This window comes from Phyllostomus hastatus, unplaced genomic scaffold (assembly GCF_019186645.2).
Source record: "Phyllostomus hastatus isolate PE091 unplaced genomic scaffold, TTU_PhHast_1.1 phas_scaffold_533, whole genome shotgun sequence".
Taxonomy (NCBI): Eukaryota; Metazoa; Chordata; class Mammalia; order Chiroptera; family Phyllostomidae; genus Phyllostomus; species Phyllostomus hastatus.
The window spans coordinates 358813-378746 of NW_025334034.1; positions in this window are offsets into that span (position 1 = coordinate 358813).

The window sequence follows — 19934 nt, forward strand, 5'->3', positions numbered from 1 at the left end:
CAGATCAAACAAGGATGAGGAAGTCCGGGATTCCTACAGCATTGTTGGCCCAGGAGCTGACCCATCTCTTTTCTTTTTCTTTATCCTCACCCAAAGACATTTTTGTCACTGCTTTTAGAGAGAAGGGAGGGGGGAAAGAGAAACATCAGTGTGATGATTGGTTGTCTCTCATATACATCCCGACCACAGATCGAACCCTCAACCTAGGTCCACGCCCTGACTGGAATGGAACCCTCAACCTTCAGTTATGGGACGATGCTCCAACCAACTGAGTATGTGGCCAAGGCTGACAAGCCTCCTTTGGTGGTTGTTGTAAGAAGGGGAAGTCCGTGGCTACAGGTGATGACAACCTTGGACGGGGAGAAGCAATTCACGCTGTTGCGAGTGTCTCCTGTGTGGCTTCAGGGGGTTTTAGAACCAGAGGTCACTGCCCCACTTTCCAGATATTTCAGACAGCCACTTGTCTTGTGAAGCTATTCATGACACGTTTGTAAGCCCCTTTCACATTCCAGGGGCTGCACACAAAGGTTAAGAGGATGGAGGTGGGCAGGGCTGGGCGCACATCTGAGCTGTGTACGTCATGGACAAGCTCTGTGCTTGTGGACAAGCTCTCATGGGCTGATCTCCAGTCCCCCTCACCTGCCAGTGGCAGCCCCTGCCGTTTTCTCCCCCTTTTCTTTCCTTTTCTGTCATGGTGGGTTTTTCCCCACAGCAAACCCCTGCTCACCAGCCAGCACCAACCGTCTCCTGATGACGTGAGGGGTAGGCCACCTCAGGCTCATTCATGGACCAAACTCCACAGTCTTGGTTTAAGCGACCAGGACTCACTCCCCCGACCCAGCTCTCCCCTTGGCTTGTGAGGCTGGTGTCCAGACAGGAATCCCCCGATACTGACAGGGAAAGAGGGACAAGGACCTGGGAGCAGTGGGACAGGTGGGGGAATGAAACCTGGGACGGCCACATGCCCTTCCCTCAGGTCACTGGTAGTTTCATATTAATGGGGGACAGTGTTCCCACAGCTACAGCCATGTCAGAAAAAAACCTAAATCCTTCCAAATGAGTGAACAAATAACACTGAAATTCACACAGGAATGTGCTGGACTATGCTGCTGTATCAGTTCACAGGCAGTGGTATCGTCTGCACGGAGAGTGGACTAAAACGGGAGCACATTGCACTTCAGACTTCTATGCTAATATTGTTGCCATGCTGGTTGTTCACTGTTGGGATATTAACTCCCCTTAACATTTCCCTGCAGGCACTACCAGGATGCAAGTCACAGCAATAGACGCAGTCATGGACGAGAACACCTACAACGCAGCCATAGCTCACATCATGGTGCCTCAGCACCGCACGCTCACCATCAACCAGCACACTGGAATCATCAATGTGCTCACTTCAGGGCCAGACCGACGGGGTGGGGGGCAGGAGGGGCCACTGGCTGGTGTGGTCCATGTATATTTGTCCCAGCTGGTGGGCACAGACACTGGTCAATCAGAGCAGACATCAGCCAATCAAAGCAGACACCAGCCAATCAGAACAGACTCTTAATTAGAACATACACCAAGCAGTCAGAAGGGGCGCCTGCTGCAGACTGGGGTCTTGTTGGTGCCCACAGGCTGACTTTGAGCCCTGAGCACAGTAAGCCCTAAGGAATCACCAGAGTACATCAGAAATGTGCTCACAAGACTGCCCTGTACATAGCAGGATGAAATGGCCTCTCACAAAATTAGACCACATTCTCTGCTGAAAATAGAAAACAGTCCCAGCATCGCCCGCCACCATGAGAGTGGAACACATAACTGAAGGGGTCCCAGAACCCATTATCTGCTGCTGGGACTGGGGATATATGGATCAGGTCCCAATCCAGGTAAAGTCTCCTCAGGTCAGTTCTGGGAGGGGAAGGTCTGAAATCACCAAACTTTGCCTCTTTGTGGAGCGGGGGGCCAAGGCAGAAGCTGAGCTGCCTGTCAGCCTTGCCTTGAACACCACACAGGACCCAATCCAGAAGCTGGTCATTTAACAGAGAGGATGGGCCTTCTAGGTGGGTGCCTCAGGATCTCCTCATCTGCTCTCTGGGTGGTGCTGGGTGGACAAGCCCAAGCTGCCTCTGATCCCCAGGGTGGAGCACCACACGGCTGTCTGCAGAGTGTGCCCATGTACAGCCCGACGGTTCAAGGTGACAAGTTCTGCAGTGACAGCTGGATTCACACTCACTGACGCCAACATCCACCCTCCCATCTCCAGCCTGACCATGTGCAGCAGAAGCCAGTTCATATCCTGTGAACTGTGTTGAGCCACAGTGTCGCCCAGGCCAATGGTCCTCAGCCAGGTGGCTCATTAGAACCCTCTGGGCCTCACTGGGACACACCAACCAACTCTCTGTCCCAGGGCAAGGGCAGCCATCTCTGGCCTGGGCAGTGACTCAAATGAGACAAGAACAGCAGGCAGGCAGAGTTCGAGACAAAGTCTGGATGCAGTTGCTCTGGGGTCAGGTGAGGGACTCTGACTCCAACCACGAATTCCCAATCACAGTGGCATTGGGGATGATCACAGGCGTCCTTCCTGTCATGGTACAGCCACCGTGATGCGTGGGCCTCCCTGTGGTCAGTGCTTGTCCAGACAGCAGCCAGACCAGCCAAGTTCTCAGCTCTCTGCTCAGGGCCTTGGCTGACCAAGAAGAACCATCAGAACCTCTAGGTTACCGAGCAGCGTGTGCTGCATGTTTTACCTGCATGGTCTCAAATCTGTGAGGCAGAAACGCCTTCAGCCACTTGCCTGGAAATGTCAGCAAGATGGTTCAAGAGCATGACAGGACTATGGCTCTGTCACACACTCCAGGCCCAGAGGCCCAGCTGCCAGGCTGCCCAGTAGCAGCATCAGGCACACAACTTCATCTGTCCTTCCGCTTCATCTTCCTGGGCCTGTGTTTTGTCCTCCTGGTAGCGAGGGGTTCCTGCACTTCCAGCGTCACACTCGTCCAGTCCCAGAGACAGGGAAGGAGGGGGGCAGGAGCCAGTTTCTTTTGAACTGGGAGGTTGCTACTGCAGGCTTGTTACAGTTTGGAAGCCCTCCCCTCTCTGGAGGAAGCCACCATTTGTGTTCCTTGATCCCAAGACAGATGCCAATACACAGAGAATGGCAGAGCTTTGTGCCCTTATTCCCAGTGACGGAAATGTGAAGGCACGTCTGGACACTACTCTCTTGTCTAAATGGTCCCAAGCAGTAAACCCAGCACTGCCCCCAACATGATGGATGGATGTCGGGGTCTCACCTGCGGTTGTCAGGCATTCCAGCTGAGCTATACTGAAGATTACACAGGCCTGACTCAGGACAGAGAAATTTGCTCCTCTTGGAAACACAGTCAGAGGGGTTGTGACAGGTGGTGGTATGTGTAAGGTTTTCTTAGACCCCTCCGAGGAAATAAACAGCCAATTAGCCATGGAAACAGGCAGGTAAGTTTTATTTTAGAAGTTTGTGCTCCCAAGCGACATTTCCTCCACCCAGAGAAAGAGCTAAGAAAAGACCGCAGGAGAAGGGAAAGGGTGGGAGTTTTATATGGCTTGACTCTGCGAGGGAGCCAAGGATTGGTTCTTGGTGAACCAAGAAGCAACATATCATTGGTGGTTCCTAGTCTGACATCAGTCACCTCTTCTGGGTCAGAGTTCAGTCACCATATTACTTGTAGTCCAAACAGTGGCCATATTTGTAGTCCAAAATGCTAATTGTAACTAGGTACCCAATTGTCCTACTCCACCCATCCAGACAGTATGGGGGTGACTGGCAGCAGAAGACATTCCAGGCCTGACTTCTGCCTCTATTCCCAGCCCTGAAGGGCTGAGGGCCACAGTCAGGGCCTGGAGGTCTGCAGTCTTGGCCGCTGCCACCTACTCCTCCTGCCAGTGGAGCACCTGGGATCAGGGCTGCGAGGTGTTCGGCTCCTGCAGGCAGGATTGGTGCTCCTTGTCTGACTGGACTCTGAGTCTTGGGGTGGGATGAAGCTGACTATCAGCCAGGAGCCTGTGAGGAGCCACCCAGCCCCTGAACCCTGCTCCCAGCCCTGCCCCTGTCAACACCCCTAACTGTGGTTTGTCCCCACCAAGCATCTCACTTGGGTGTCTTGGTATTTGGTTTCTGTTTTCTTTGTAAGTGTCACTTGTATAACTCTAAATGCCCATGGTTACAGCTCTGGACTGGAAAGAGCAAACGTAAAATAACACAAATAAAATAAATTAACCATATACAACAAGTTCCAACAGATCTCCATTGAATGAAATTGTATAAGATATGTTACTTGTTCTCATTGCTAATAATCTAGCAATCAGGAACAGAAGGTAACTAGAAAGTTTTTTTTATTTATATGCTATACAATACACTTCTAAATAACCACCCCCCCCAAACAAATCACATTTGGAATTAGAAATAACTTCAACTGAGTGATAATAAAAGTACTGCCTAGCAAAGCCAGATCATTCAGGTTCCACAAACGATCAAGGTCAGTAGTTCTCAAGCACAAGTGATTTTGCCCCCAAGGGGATGTTAGGTAAAGCAGGGACACATTTCAGATTGTCATGAGGGCTGAGGTGAGGGAGGGTGTTACTGGCCAGCAGTGAATAGAGGTAATGGATGCTAATAATCACCTACAATGCAGAAAAATCTCCTGGGAGAAAAAATTTCATGGCCCAAAAGGTCCACAGTACTGTTACTGGGAAGACCCAAGTTAGGGGAGTTAGGGGAATTCCCCTCCTCTGGTCTTGTCCTGCTCAAAAGAACAGATCCAGGCAAGGAACAACAAGCACAGTGAAAGTGAGGTAGCAGGTTTATGTGTGAAATGCACTTGACAGGAACCTGCAAGCTTGCCCCCAGCTAGTCTGAGTGCTTGCCCCCAGCTAGTCTGAGTGCCCCACCTGCTGGGGTTTCAGGGCTTTCATGTTTGCAGCAAGCCTTAGGCTTCCCCTCCTCACTCGTCTCCCAACCTTGGGATTAACGTGCAGTTTCAAAGTCTTCCTTTCCCAGATAGAGAAAATGGTACACAGGATTTCAAAGGGTCCCCTCCAGGTGCTGTTGCACTTATCCCGGTCTCTCTTGTGACCTTCTGACCTCTGAAAATCCTACCTGACCTGGCTCAGGACTGCTGAATTACTGGATGGGACGTGCCCCTTCCCCCCTCCCCACCTTGGTTTGCTACCTATCCTGTTTAGCAGTGCTGAGAATGAGAAGCCCTGCTTTGTGTGGATCTCAATGAAGAGTCCACGAGGATGGAAACCACACATCACTTTGCTCCCTAGATCTGAAACAGTGCCTCTCTCTTTTCACAGACAGCATACAAATTGAGACCTAAACAACAACAACAACAAAAGCTCACCATCTTGCAAAGATTAGCAAGTGTCCTAGGCTGAGAAGACACCCTCAAAAAGTCAGGAGGTAAAAAAGGTCTGACACCTTAGGAGACAGAACTACACTGTGATTACACCAAGGCGCACGTTTGAGGGTCACTGCTTCTTTTCATTGCCCCTAAATCGCTCTTCAATAGCTGTTCTACAGTGTAACTAGAATCAGTAATCTTAGTCTTTTAGTTTCCAGAATGCATCATCTAAAATTTCCCTCTTGAAAATGTGGACATTTGCCATATTATAAGTTCCTTAGATTACCTACAGGGGACATAATTTCACTTAGAAGATACTTCTGATTTCCAAGTAGTAGAACACCATGCATCTAGGCCCTAACTCATTTAATATATGTGCTGCCAAAGTGAGCAGTAGGCCCTAACTCATTTAAAATGCTAAGAATGCTGTTACTACTTTATTTAGTCACTGATTTATAACCACAAAAATAAGTTTTCTAACTCTTCACATTGGTCTTATTTCTTCATGTTTTCATCCAAGCTTTAGCTATTTTTAAATTGTATATAACTAAAATAATGTGATAATTATTATTACATGATAGCTTACTTACCTTAAAACTCATTAGAATCAACTTTTACATTGTTACAAATAATAGAATTAAATAACATGTGGAAGAAATTACATGCATAATTAAATATATTTTATATACAAAAGAGTAAGTTAAAGATATAATTTTTTAAAAGACCCAATAGCAACAAAACAGGTAAAATTCCTGGGAATAAAACTTAACAAGAATGTGCAAGATCCATATGAACCAATTCATAACATGCTACCCAATAAAAGACACCTGAACAACACTGACTGTGGTAGCTCAGTGGCTTGGGTGCCATAGCACAGATCTAAAGTTCACCAGCTTGATTACCAATCCTGGCATGTGCCTGAGTTAAGGGTATGGTCCCAAGTTGGGGGCGTGTGAGACACAACTAACAGATGTTTTTTTTTCTCTCTCTCTCTCTCTTTCCCCCTCCCATCCCCTCTCTAAAGTAAATAAAATCTTTTTTTCAAGACACTTGAACAACAGGAAAGTAACAGCATGTTCTTAGATAGAAAAATATATAATGATCTCAATTTCCCACAGTTACCTATAAACGTAATATGATCTAGATTAAAGTATCAGCAAAAATTTTTTTATTCCTCACTTGACATGCTTATTGATTTCAGGGGGAAGGGAAGGGAGGAAGAGAGAGAGGGAAAGAAACATCATTGTGAAAGAGAAACATCAAAGGGTTGCCTCCCCACTGGGGACCAAACCCACAACCTCGGCATGTGCCCTGACTAGAGCTTGAACTACAACCTTTCAGTTTATGGAATTATTATGGGAGAAACTCAGTTCTCCTTGCCGAAGCAGTAAAGAATTACAGATCAAATGCACTTCCAGCCAAGATGGAGGTGTAGGTGGACACACTGTGCCTCCTCACACAACCAAAATTAAGGACACCAAAAATTTAGAATCAAAAAAAACAACCAGAACAGACAGAAAACTTAACTGTATGGAACTCCGACAACCATTCATCCAAACCAGTAAGAGGGGAGGAGTCGGGGGCCTGCAAAGAGGGGTCGCAGCAAAAAAGCAAGGTGGCTGGCAGACCTGGGCGCACAGGGCGAAGGCGGCTGTTGGCAGACCCCAGATGCGTAGGTGGTGGCTAACAGGCCTCAGGTGTGGGGAGGCAACAGGCAGACCCAGTGAGGCACGCAAGGCAGCTGGCTGTTCACAGTCACACATTCACGTGCAGATAAACCAGGTGAAAAATGGGCAGCGAGATGGACTGCACAACCCAGAGCCCCACCACCGGGAAATAAAGCCTAAAAGCACCAATTGAAAACACCTGTGGAAGTTGAGGCACAGGGAGAGACTCCCAGCCTCACAGGAGAGGTCGCTGGAGAGACTGACGGGGTCCTAGAACATGCACAAGCCCACCCACCCGGGGAACCAGCACTAGAAGGGCCCAATTTGCTTGTGGGAATCGACAGAGGGCACTGACACCGGACAGAGAGCAGAGCAAGCACCATTTTCCTCTCTGACCCCACCCCCACATACGTCACAACCCAGCGACTGGGTTGCCCTGCCCTGGTGAACACCTAAGGCTCCACCCCTCACACGAAACAGGCGGACCAGACCCCCCCCCCAAAAAAATGGTTCAAACGGAAGAACAAATGAAAGCTGCAGAGTCAATACTTCTAAGCCACGGAGAGATAGCCAACCTGTCAGATGCACAGTTCAAAACACAGGTGATCAGGATGCTCACAGAATTGGCTGATTTTGGTTGCAAATTAGATGAAAAAATAAAGGCTACACTAAGTGAAATGAAAAAAATGCACAGAGAACCAATAGTGATGGAAAGAAAACTGGGTCTCACATCAATGGAGAGGACCAGAAGGAAAAAAAAACATACAATCAGAAAAGAATGAAGAAATAAGAATTCAAAAAAAATGAGGAAAGGCTTAGGAACCTCCAGGACATCTTTAAATGTTCCAACATCCGAATTATAGGGGTACCCGAAGGAGAAGAGGAAAAGCAACAAGCGGAAAACTTATTTGAACAAATAATAAAGGAGAACTTCCCCAATCTGGCAAAGGAAATAGACTTCCAGGAAGTCCAGGGAGCTCAGAGAGTCCCAAAGAAGTTGGAACCAAGGAGGAACACTCCAGACACAACCCTTACCCTCCTCAGGACCCCTGTGTGCCCCTGTCCGGCAGGTGCTGGAGAAACACTGCGCTCGGTTCTGTGTCAGGTCTGTAGGTCTGGTGTGGCGCTGCGCCCCGTTGTCTCCACTTCCCCTGCGAACAACTGCCACCCCCAGCCCCGGGTCAGACCACACGGGCCCCCTCCCCGATAATCCTAACCGTCTGGGCGCTGTCTCTGCAGAATGCGGGACCACGTCCCAGGGGGGCAGTGAGACGCTGAGGTCGGGGCCCCAGGAGGCGGCCACACAGGCAGACCGAGCACAGGACGGCGTGGGCGTGGGCGGGGGGGGCGTGCAGCGGTAGGAGCGGAGGGGCCAGTCTGCAGGTCTCTGAAGACACTGGACTCTGACTGCCTTGTTCGGTTTGGGGGTTTGGGGCGGGGAAAGCCTGCTCACAGCGTCACAGGTTAATTTCTTAGGTGCCAGAGGGTGGTCCAGGTCCGTGGGTGGGACTTGGGAAGCTCCCGAGAGGGAAGAGTTAAAGAGTGGGCGGAGGGGCCAAACGTGTTCCCCCGCATTCCCCCTTCAGCGCTGGTTTTCAGATTGCAGGAGGAACAGACGCTCTACATAAAAGTTCACCACGGGCTGAACGACGAGGAAAGGGCTCCTGCCCACCCTGTGCCTCCCCCGAGCGAGACCCCCCGCTGTCCGGGGACCGTCGCTGCAGAAAACCCTCAGGAACCCTGAAAGTCAGGGTGGGTGGGTGCCCGCTGCTTTTTCACAAAACCCCAGCCTCGGGGGATTCCAGGGATCAGCCGGGGAGAGAGGGCGTTCCTGCCCCTGTGGGTGCCGCAGTGTCACCGGGAGGGAGCCGCGCAGGGAGGCCGGCCGAGCTGCCCTCCCCACGTCCGGACGCGGTGCGGAGGGACCCGAGCCCCCGGGAGGTGACTGCCGGGCCGGACCCGACCGTCCTCAGGCCGCGCCGCGCCGAAGGCGGGCCTTCGCTCCCAGACCCCGGCTGACGCCGAGCGCCGCGCACCGAGCCCACAGAAGAGGCAGCGGAAGAAGTCACCGGAGCGCCCCGAGTCGCCCCACAGGGCGCCGCCCCCAGAGGGTCCCCAGTTCGGCTGAGGAGCGACTGAAAAGCAAGCTCTGTCCCAGAGGAATGTGACTGTGCCGATACCTCCTCCCACTCAGACTCTCATGAAACGTCCCGGTGAGGGGCAGCCGGCGGTGGCCTGTGCACTGCACACCTGCCTCCAGGTGTCTCCTCGTGGCTCCCCGCCCCCCTTACCTGCCGTTTCTCGCCCCGAGGGTCAGGGCTGCGCGGGGGCTGCCGGTCTCGGCTTTGTTTCCACTCGGTTTCACGGACCCGCTTCTCTCCGTAGGTTCCCGCCGAGACCCGGCCGGCGTCGCCAGCGCCGCTCTCACCCGAGTCTGCGTCCCTTTAAGTCGCCGGCAGCGCCTCCGCAGCACAGACACCGTTGTGAGGACCTTAGTGCCTGGGGGAAACAGCGCGTCTGGAAAGGTCTGGAAAGGTCTGGAAAGGTTTCGCAGGCAAGCGGAGGGACCCATGAGCAGTGTTCTTCCGCGACCCTCTGAGGATCCCTCCCCTCGCCGACTTCCCTGCCCCCTGGCCGGCGCCTGCTCCACAGCGGCACCCACTGGCCTGGGGAACAGGCTGCCGTCCTGGTTCCGTGGCCTTCCCGTGTGCACGAGCAGTGATTTCTCTCCCTACCTGGGAGCCGCCAGCGTGCTCTTCCTGTCCCGGGACTAGCAGGGACTGCGCCCCTCCAGGCTCAGGCCACGGCAGGTCATGGGCACCGCCTTCGTTCGGAGAACCGCGGGCCTCAGGCTCGGGACAGGCTGAGGTTCCGCAGACAGCGGGCCTCAGGTCCTCCCGTGACCTCTTCCGAGAGCGCAGAGCGTGTTCGCGCAGCCCTGGGGCCGGGCGGGCGCACTCGTGAGTGAGTTGCGGATAGCTTCCCCAGGGCGCCCAACACGGCGGCACAGAGACAAGTTCCCCGAAGTGGGGCAGTGGGAACGGCCCCTTCCTCGCAGCCCGCTTTGGCCCCAGGTCCGTGGCCCGAGACCGCAGATGTGCGAAGGCAGAGCCCTTTCAGTGCCAGAGAGCCGATGAACTTATGCGCGCCTCGCTTCCCCACGTTCTACCAAACGTGCTGCTGAGGGCGAGGGCACCGCCAGGCCAGGCCGCCGCTGAGCACCCGGACTCCAGCAGGGACGCTCACATTTGCGCCCGAGCTCCACAGCCACGTTCTCACTGGCAGGCGCCCAGCTGTGGCCACTGCGCCTGCCCTGATGATGCGAAGCATGTGGTTTGGGGCTGGAGTTCGGCTGTGGCTCCTCCGAGGGCTCCCCTGGTCTCCAGGTTTAGCTGCTCATTGGTTTGGGTTCTGCTTTGTTGAGTTGGCAAAGGCTGGGGAAGGCACATGGCTTTGCCCACAGTGGGGCCTCTCCAGAGAGTTCCCCGAAAACAAGGCTCGACTGCAGCAGCCAGGGACTGCTGTGCGCGACAGGTTCCGCAGACAGCATTTCCGGAGCTGACCGCAGGGCCTGGGCCGGGAAAGCCCGGGGAGAATGAGGGGAGAGAGCACCGCAATGCCTCTCATGGCACAGGCCCTCAGGCACCACCGAACTCTTGTCACTGTGCGTCGTGACCCAGGAGATTCCGCTGACAAGCATCCTGGGCAGCCTAGAGAGTAGCAGCCCCCCAAAGCAGCTTGAGAATAGGAGCCGCTCACTAATACTAGCAAAGCCCCAGGCTGCTGGAGGTCACTTTACCTGAGAACTCACTTGGAATGCCCTGCTGTCAGCATCACAAATGGAGGCGTCAGACCAGCCCTTTGGCTGGAAGGGTACATTCCTGCCTTTGGGTGACTGTGCAGAACCCCCGCAACAGCCACACCCTCCTGCTGTCTGTCATTACCCCGGTGACACAAGCACCCCTCACTGACTGCCAGAGCCAGCATCACAGGAACACAGATGTCCTCCAGCCTCCTCCTCACTCTGTGTCACTGACCCTGTCCTCCGGCAAAGCAGAGCTGGACTCGAGGGCTGGGAGGCCATCAGTGAGGAGGGGCAGGGAGAAGGCTGTGGCAACGGGAGGCCCGAGGGTGGGGAGAGCTGGGTGGGACCCAGCCCCCAGGCTCCTTGTGGGGGCTCAGAGCCCATCCTCACTCAGGTTGTTACAGAACAAGGAGGGGGGCCCTGGGGCGATATACTATTACCCGAAAGGAACCCCCCCCCCCGGTTCATTATGTTCACTGCCAAAGGAAAGACCTCTCTCAATGCCAGAGATTCGTGAAAAGGAAAGGAAATGTTTATTTAATGCTGTACAGACTTAAGGTAGTGACCTAATGTCTTCATCAAAATCCCAAAGTCCCTTAAAACACTCACAAACACACACAGTCCTTTCTTCCCCACCTTTGTCCAGTCTAGGGTACCATATCAGGAAAAGAAATAGAAGTCCGTGGCTCACACAGCCCCCAGTTCTTCCCAGTAATCCATCTCGGCTGGTAGGCCTCCCTGGGTTCCCGGCACCATCAGCTGTGTCGCCGGGATCTCAGCTAAACCCGAGTGGTGGTTCCCCCTTCTGAAGCTGCAGGGGTCCCCACTCTGGCAAAACTGCAAGGTTCTGTCTCCACTGCCCCAGCTGTGTGATCCTCCCTGCACAATGGCTGAGGGAGTCCCCACTCTGCCAAAGCCACATGGTTCTCCTCTCAATTGCTGCTGCATCTGGATTTAAATCCCCATGCCCGCCTTCCTCTGCAGCCCAATTTCCAAGACCTCCCACCATCGGCCACACATGCCAGCACTCCCATATCCTTCCAGCTTTACTGGGCTGCCATCCTGAGTCTGGGCAGGTATGGCCCCATGTCATGGAGCCAATCTTCAAGCTCCCATGCCAGCGCAGGCGCTGTAACTCGAGGGACCTGCACCCCCAGTTACATCTAGGGGGGAAGTTACTTCCATTCCCCTGCCTGAGAGCATGGCCACAGCTATTTAACATATCTATGCAAGCAGTTAAAGGTTATAGATATGTTAAATGACCACACCACAGGTTAGCTGCAAAGCTGTTGCTATGCAAAACAGCTCTCAATGGCCCTGCTCCATTTGTCCTTTCCCCCAACCCACACCTGGGGAGGGGGGGATGAGGACATCCTAATATTTCCTGAACACCTTGAGTTCTGGACCCCATTCCAAATCCCTATTTGGGGTCCCCCTCTTGGCTGCACCCTGTTACAAGGTCCTTTGTAATTCCTCATGGGGACAAGTGTGGGGGCGTCCCTGAAATCCTAGTTCCCAGGGCTGAACTGCTGCAGAGTATCTCTTCTTTCTCTGAAGGAGGAGGAAACAGACACATGGACCTGAGGATGGGCTCAGCCACACAGCCTGGTGGAAACGGGACGTTTCTTCCATTTTGTAAGCAGCTGCTGTCTCGGGGGTCTGGAGTCAGTGAGGGGAGGCCAGTGGGGACAGAGGACCTGGGGTCACCTGGGCACAGCCTGGACGTGGAGTCAGCCCCAAGGGGAGGGGTGAACCCGAGTAAACAGACTCCCCCATTCAGGAAGACAAGACTGAGTTGTGGAGTGGGTGTGTGAGAGATGCTGGCTGCCGGGTCGGCTTGCCGTGGATGGTGGTTGCAGAGCAATGGCCTCTCAGCGTCCAGGCCTCCATGCCGGGAACATATGAGTGCATGGCTTTCATGCCAAAGGCAGTGAGGGGGGTTCTCCTGGGTTGTTCAGGTGATGTGATGGGGTCCTCACAAGAGGCACACAGGTCACTCCCTTAGAAACACATGTGCACCCCTGTGCTCACCGCAGCATCATCCACAGCAGCCCAGGTGCAGATACAAGCCCCATGTCTGTGGCAGAGGAGCGTGCGCTGTGTGTGTGGATGTGAGGGGTACGCGGTTTGGCCACAAGCCAGGGAGAAACCCAGCCATTTGCAGCAGCATAGATGGCCCTCAAGGGTGGTGCGATAAGTGTGAAGAGCCAGAGGAAGACTCATACTGCTTGACCTCGATCTCACTCATGTGTGGCAGCTGAAAACATAGGCCCCTGTGAAAACACAAGGACAGACAGTGTAGGGGGCTGATGGGGGAAGGGGAGGGGGAGGATGGTCACAGGGACAGACTTGCAGTTACAGGTGAGTGACTTCTGCATGGTGACTGTCGTTAACAACCCTGAACTCTCTGGAAGGTCACTGAGAAAGCAGATCTTTATTGCTGTTCACCACAGGAAAACGGTGACAGTAGGAGGTGACAGAGGTGCCTAGGCCTCACTGCCATCGTCCTGCAGCACACCTGCCTGTCAGGTCGTCCTATTACACACCATGGACACACGCAGTGTTATGTGTCAGCTCTGGCCCTGGCAAGCCTTGGTGGGACCACAGCCCCTGTTGCAGAGGGTCTTTGGTGGGCGGGGCGCTGGCTGCTTTGGTCCTGGGTCACCAGCTCACCAGCAACTGGTTTCACGGCCCCAGTCTCCACGTGTAACTGTTACAGAACAAACAAGGGGGGCCTGGGACAATATACTATTATTGAAAGAAGCCTCCGGGTCCGTTATGTCCGCCACCAGAGGAAAGACGTGTGTCAATGCCAGAGATTCGTGCAAAGGAAAGGAAACGTTTATTTAATGCTCTACAAACTTAAAGTAGTGACCTAATGCCTTTATCAAAAATCCCAAAGTCCCTTAAAACACCCACAAACAGACACAGTCCTTCCTTCCTTCCCCCTTTGCCCAATCCAGAGTACCGTATCTCAGGAAAGGAAATACAAGTCCATGGCTCAGGCAGTCCTCTGGTTCTTCCCAGTTAGTACTCCATCTCGACTGGGAGACCTCCCTGGGTTCCCGGCACCCTCGGCTGAGTCACCGGGATCTCTACTAAAACCAGGTGGTGGTTCCCCCTTCTAAAGCTGTGGGGGTCCCCACTCTGCCAAAGCCGCGTGCTTCTCCCCCTGCACAATGGCTGCAAGGGGGCGGGGTCGCCACTCTGCTAAAGCTGTGTGGTTCTCCCTCTCAGGGCTGTGATCCTCTCTGCACTTCCACAGCTGCATGGTTCTCCCCTCAATGGCTGCGCATGGTTCTCTCCCTCAGGGCTGCACATGGTTCTCCTTCTCAACGGCTGCTGCCTCTGGGTTTTAAATCCCCGTGCCTGCCTCCCTCTGCAGCCCAATTTCCAAGACGTCCCACACTCGGCTTCACATGCCAGCACTTCCATATCCTTCCAGCTTTACTGGACTGCCATCATGAGTCTGGGCAGGTGTGGCCCCATGTCATGGAGCCAATCATCTCCAAGCTCCCACGCAGGCGCTGTAACTCGGGGGACCTGCCCCCCAGTTACGTCTTGGTGGGGAAGTTACTTCCATTCTCCTGGCTCAGAGCATGGCCACAGCTATTTAACATATCTAAGGGACCAGCCAAAGGCTATAGATATGTTAAATGACCACACTAGAGCTTAGCTGCAAGGCTATTGCTATGCGACAGCTCTCAAATCCCTGCTCCATTTGTCCCTTCCCCCAACCCACACCTTTGGTCCCTTGTCGTTAACATTGTGGTGAAGACATCCTAAAATCTCCTAGACACTTTGAGTTCTGGACCCCATTTCAAATGCCTATTTGGGGTCTCCCCTCTTGGCTGCATCCTGTAACATAACCAGCTATCCAGCTGGCAAAGCAACACCATAGGGATTTTTGAAAAAAAGTATACCCTCATGAGGTGTGGACCCCCTATGTTTGGTCCCCTGCAATCCTAGGGGAGGTCGGGGGTGTTACTGCAGCCCCCCTATACCAAGGGGCAGGCATTCCTGATTAGCCCACTAGTTGGCAGCACTGAGGTGGTATCCTTGGTGGCCAGTACTCAGGAACCTGCGCCCGCTCACATGCAGGTGCTTCTGAGCAGGTGCCCAGGGATGGTGTGGACCTAGTGCTGGGGCTCCTGTGAGCAGCGGGGCAGGGACAGGGCCACGTGTGTGCAGCATGCAGAACAGAAAGGCGCCAAGACATCTCACCCATGGTGGCCACACACCCTCCAGAGGCTCCACATCCTTACCTCCAGGCTCACCGGCTCCTCTGACCTCCCTGCCCCCCCTCAGATCAGGGTTCCAGGGCCACACCTTGGGGGGCCTTCCACAGCACATGCATGGCACCTGCCAGCTCCTCCCCCTTCAGTGTCTGTCTTTCTGATCACATGTCCCAGGTGGCATCAAAACTGCCTGCATTCTGCTGGTCCGTGCCCAGTGAAGCACGGCACACGTCTCCCATCACCCTGGCCAAGTGGACACTCTGAGTCCAGAGGTGGACCCTGATGGCTTCCGAGGGCTACACTGACAGCCACACCGTTGTCCCTGGGGTTTCTTCCTCCCCCAGAGGTGCCAGCCTCCCCTGCAGGCTGCGGGCCTGCACCCCCACCCCTCCCCAGGGTCTACGGGCACTACCGAGAACTGCAGTGTTTTAGGGGACCATTTCCAGTTTCGGTAGGGATCCCTCGGGGTTCTGTGGAGGCTTCCCCTGCAGTGTTGCCCTCACCCCTCGACCTCGGGCCTGGAGGATGGGGCCCATGGAAAGTCCTGGACATCTCCACCCTGGTCCTCCTCTCAGGCCTTCCTCATGAAGGAGCTGGCCCAGGCCTAGCCCCAGACAATGCCGGGCTGGCCCCAAAACTGGAAGAAGTGCTATGCCACAGAGCTACAGCAGTTTGGTACTCAGCTGAAACTGCCTGACTCACTGTCCTTGAAAGAAGAATGTAAAACACAAGAAGAACCCAGAGCCCTCTGCACCCGCTACACTGGCCTTGCCCCCCTGAGAACAGCAGGTTGGGGGTCAGGCCCCACTCAGCCCTGGCAGGGTCAGACACAGCTTGCCTGGACCAGTGGGGTATTTGCAGACAGGGGACCTCCACTGGCCCACGCCCTGGCTGGAAGGACCCTGCCCTCATGTGCAGCCCAAGCTGGTCACCAGCAGCCACCTCTCAGCTGTCTGCAGTGCACAAACCAAGACTGTTACGTCACATCGCTTGGTGTGGGCTGGCTCTTTACCAAAAATCACTGTGGCAAGAGTTGCGTAACACAGGGCATCTTGCCAGTTCGTCTTTGAAACACAGTTGCTGCAGAAATCAATACCAGAATGGAGATGTGAGAGAGGAGTCTTGAAAGAGGTAGGAAGATCAGAGCGCTGATAGACCATTGACAGAATGGGGTGAGGACCCAAGGCAGAGACAAGTAATTCCTTAGCAGTCTGCAGGCAGTCAGGGCCAGTGAGGAGGGAGAGGTCCAGACCCTAACCCAACAACGACACGGGCACTTGTGGTGGGAGGCGACAGCTGGGACTGGGGGCTGTCTAATCACAGCTCTCAGAGCCGTCAAGGGCATCTGTCTGATGCCAGGGGGACAGAGCTCGGAGTTCACCACAGAAACTGCCACATCTGGACTGTCCTGCAGTGAACTCGCACGGAACACCTGGGTGGAGGCAAGCACAAAGCCAGTCCCAAGAGCTGTGATGGGCCCTGAGGATTCCTTATCCTGAGTGCTGCCCAGGGGAGCCCCTCATCGTGGGAGGTGGAGAAACCAGGAGCTCGGCTTTCCCCCACACTCTCAGCCCTGTGCTGCCCAGAACTCACACCCCTACCTGGGGCTCACCCCACCCCCACCCAGGACTCACACCCCCTACCCAGGACTCACACCCCCACCCAGGACTCACATGGCCCCCACTTGCTGAGTGAGAGTGAACTCTTCTGCTGAAGGAAAGCCCGGGCTCCTCAGAGCACAGCCGGCTGCATCTGCTCCAATGTGGCCCTCAGAGGGTGAAACAGGGACACGGGGCCAACTGCAGAAGGTGTGCAGGGAGAAGCAGTGCTCTAAGGGCTGGGGTGACTCCTCTGCCCCACAGGGCCTCAGCGACCTGCTCCTGTCCCCACCCCTAGGAGTGGGGCAGGCAGGGACCTGCTCCCAGTACGGTCTGGAAGTGATCTCGGGAAAGCCACTCCACTTCCTGGAGCTTCAGCTTCCCTTCCCACAAAGTTGGGGACTCAATGTGATTGCAGACTGAGAAAGGAGTTCCTCTTAGCATCACTTGTAATTGACAGAGGTGGAGGGAGCCCAGCGGGAGAATTCTGAGGAGGTTTGGGAGGCTGGGGGGACTCAGTGGCAGGTGGAGAGTGGAGGGCTGTCATGGGTGCCAGGCACTTCCCTGCCCCCATGGGTGAAGGTCTGGAAGCCCCGAACACCAGGCTGCTTGTTAGACAGAGAGCCCATGGATGGTCTCTGGCTGTGTGGGGAAGGCGTCACCTCCGCAGGGTGACATCAGAAAAAGGAGCCCCTGAGTCACCCAACTCAGTGCCACAAGTGGAACAAATGGAGACCATGGGCCATCAGTCAGGATCTCTCTGGTCCCTGCCTGGGCCCAGGGGACGTGGACTCTCCTTGCACCTCCCAGAACACTCTCTCCACGTGTCCCTTGTGGAGTTTCTTCCACCACTCACAAACACGGTGCTGCCCTGGGCCTATCCTCAGCCCTCTCCTAGCCCTAGCCCTAGCCCCTAACCCCTGGCCCCTAGCCCCTAACCCCTAATACTAACCCTAACCCCTAGCCCTAGCCCTGACCCTGGCCAAAACTCTGGCCAAAACCCCTAGTCCTAAACCCCTAGGCCCTGGACCCAACCCCTGACCCCATCACTGACCTACTATTTACAGAAGGAGAATTTCTTTGAAAGGAGAGTGCTCTTTGGAATGGTGGATGGTGTTTTCTGTCTTTTGCCCCATGATCTCTCTTCTTCCCTGTTACTGTAAAGTGTGTACTGTTCATCTATCTGTTTGTGTTTAAAAAAAATGTGTTACTTACCTTTCCAAAGAGAATCCCAAGTAGAAATGCTGTCGAGAATGGTGCTTGAGGTGGTTTTCCCAGTCAACTGCTATAGAAAGAAAACATCCAGGCAATGAAAGTAACCATCCTGTGGCAAATGATGTTCAACGATGGATTTTCCTACTTTGAGTGTGCTGCCAGCGTGGTCTCATGTGGTCAGTCCTGAGGCAACATCAGGACTGGGTGGCCATCAACAGCAACTAGCCTATCTGACACATGGGGAACCCTGGTGAGAGAAATCTCTTACATGAAACCTGCAAGGAAGTTATACACATTAGATCAATCACAGCACCTTCTCCTACGTGCCACACATCCATTCTTCCATTTATCTGCCATTTTCACCCTTCTTGAAATCACAAACCCTAGTGTACCAGAAACTTGACTTAATTTCCTCCATCCTCAATGTCAAAATGGCCATACAAACACTTGACAGTTTTGGTAAGTTTTCTTTAATATCCAAACTAGAGGAAAACAGCCTAAAGACTTGCCCAAAAGGGTATGTAAGTAATATAATAGCAGTACTACTTTATGTTACTTTACTTCTGTTATTTTCTTTCTTTACCCCATGGCAGAGAGTACTGCATAAATTTTACTTCTCTCATTGTTTAAGGAAGATATAACCAACAAAGCAAATGACAAACAATTTTCAAGCACACTTGGAACATTTAAAAACCTGACTCTATGATGCTAACAAATGCAGTTCTAAGAAATGTCACATAAACAGGATTTCTTACTGCTTTGGCCCATTCTGAAAACCAGTCACAAGATAACTGGACAGTGCTGACATTTAGACACTTTGCAATGCACTGTAAATACCACTGGCATCCAAAGTCTTTGATATTTCACTGGAGTCAACCACTTTTCCCGCTGACCTGCACTAAGGTGTCATTCCCAAAAACAGCCATGATATGGCAGCAGAGACCAACAGCTGCAATCCATATCCTACTAATGGCCTGGCTGAAAGTTTCCATCCCTTTTTACCATGAGATGCAATGATCAGCTCACTTTTCACTTCCACCCCAAAATGTGATGGCATAACGTCGTCACCATTCTGTCCCACTGTCCTCTGCCATCTTTCAGGCAACTCCCCATTCCATCCCCCCACAGCACTGTCACCTTTATGAGCAGAGAGCTCTTCCAGGGGCTTTCTGCAGGCTTCCTGGGAATGGAAATTTCTCTCCACTGAGAGAAATCTGAAATACTGAACTAAACGGCCCTGAGAAGGTGCAGGGTCTGGTGAGTACTGGGGATGAATAGCGACTGTGCAACCAGGCTGAAACCTTTTCCCTGGTCTTCAAAGAAAAATTTGTGCTCTGACCTCATCCAGGAGCTTTGGAGTCTTCTGCTGATGAATTCTGCATTCTTTCCCTCAGAAGATGCTTTCAGTTGGTCTGACAGGAAGAAGTACCTGTTGCGAGTAACCTGCTACATTTTCACAAAGACCTCCTACTGCAGGACTCCCTCAGGAATCCACCACAAGGGCAACCTCACCTCTTTTGAGTGAAGACCGCCCTTTGGAGGGTGCTGGCAGTGGTTCCTTTGATTGCCCTCCATGTCTCCCATTCCACATTACTGTAAAATATCAATGATTCATCCCCCTCACAATTTACTTTGGAAACTGAACTTTTTCCTTATGTTTCAGTAGAGGATTACATGTGGATCTGTGGTCAAGGTGGGTGCCACCTCCTCTCCACTTAACTTCTGTGGAACCCAAACTTGAAATCAATTAACCTAACTGCAGGTGGAAATCATTTCTGATGCTTGAGTATGCTTGAGTATGCTTGACAGAACTTTCTAGTCATCCAAGCATCAGAAATCATTTCTGATGCTTGAGCTTTGAGTATGTTGCCTGTCTCCCGTGTGCCATAACATGATCTGTCCTCAGTGAACATCTGCTCTGGATGGCTCTCCACTGTGCCTCTTCTGCCAAACCCATGGGGCAACTGCACACAAAAAATCCCTAGCATGAAACTCAAAATCCACCTCACACACTCCATCATCACAGCGCCCTCTCCATACACACTACA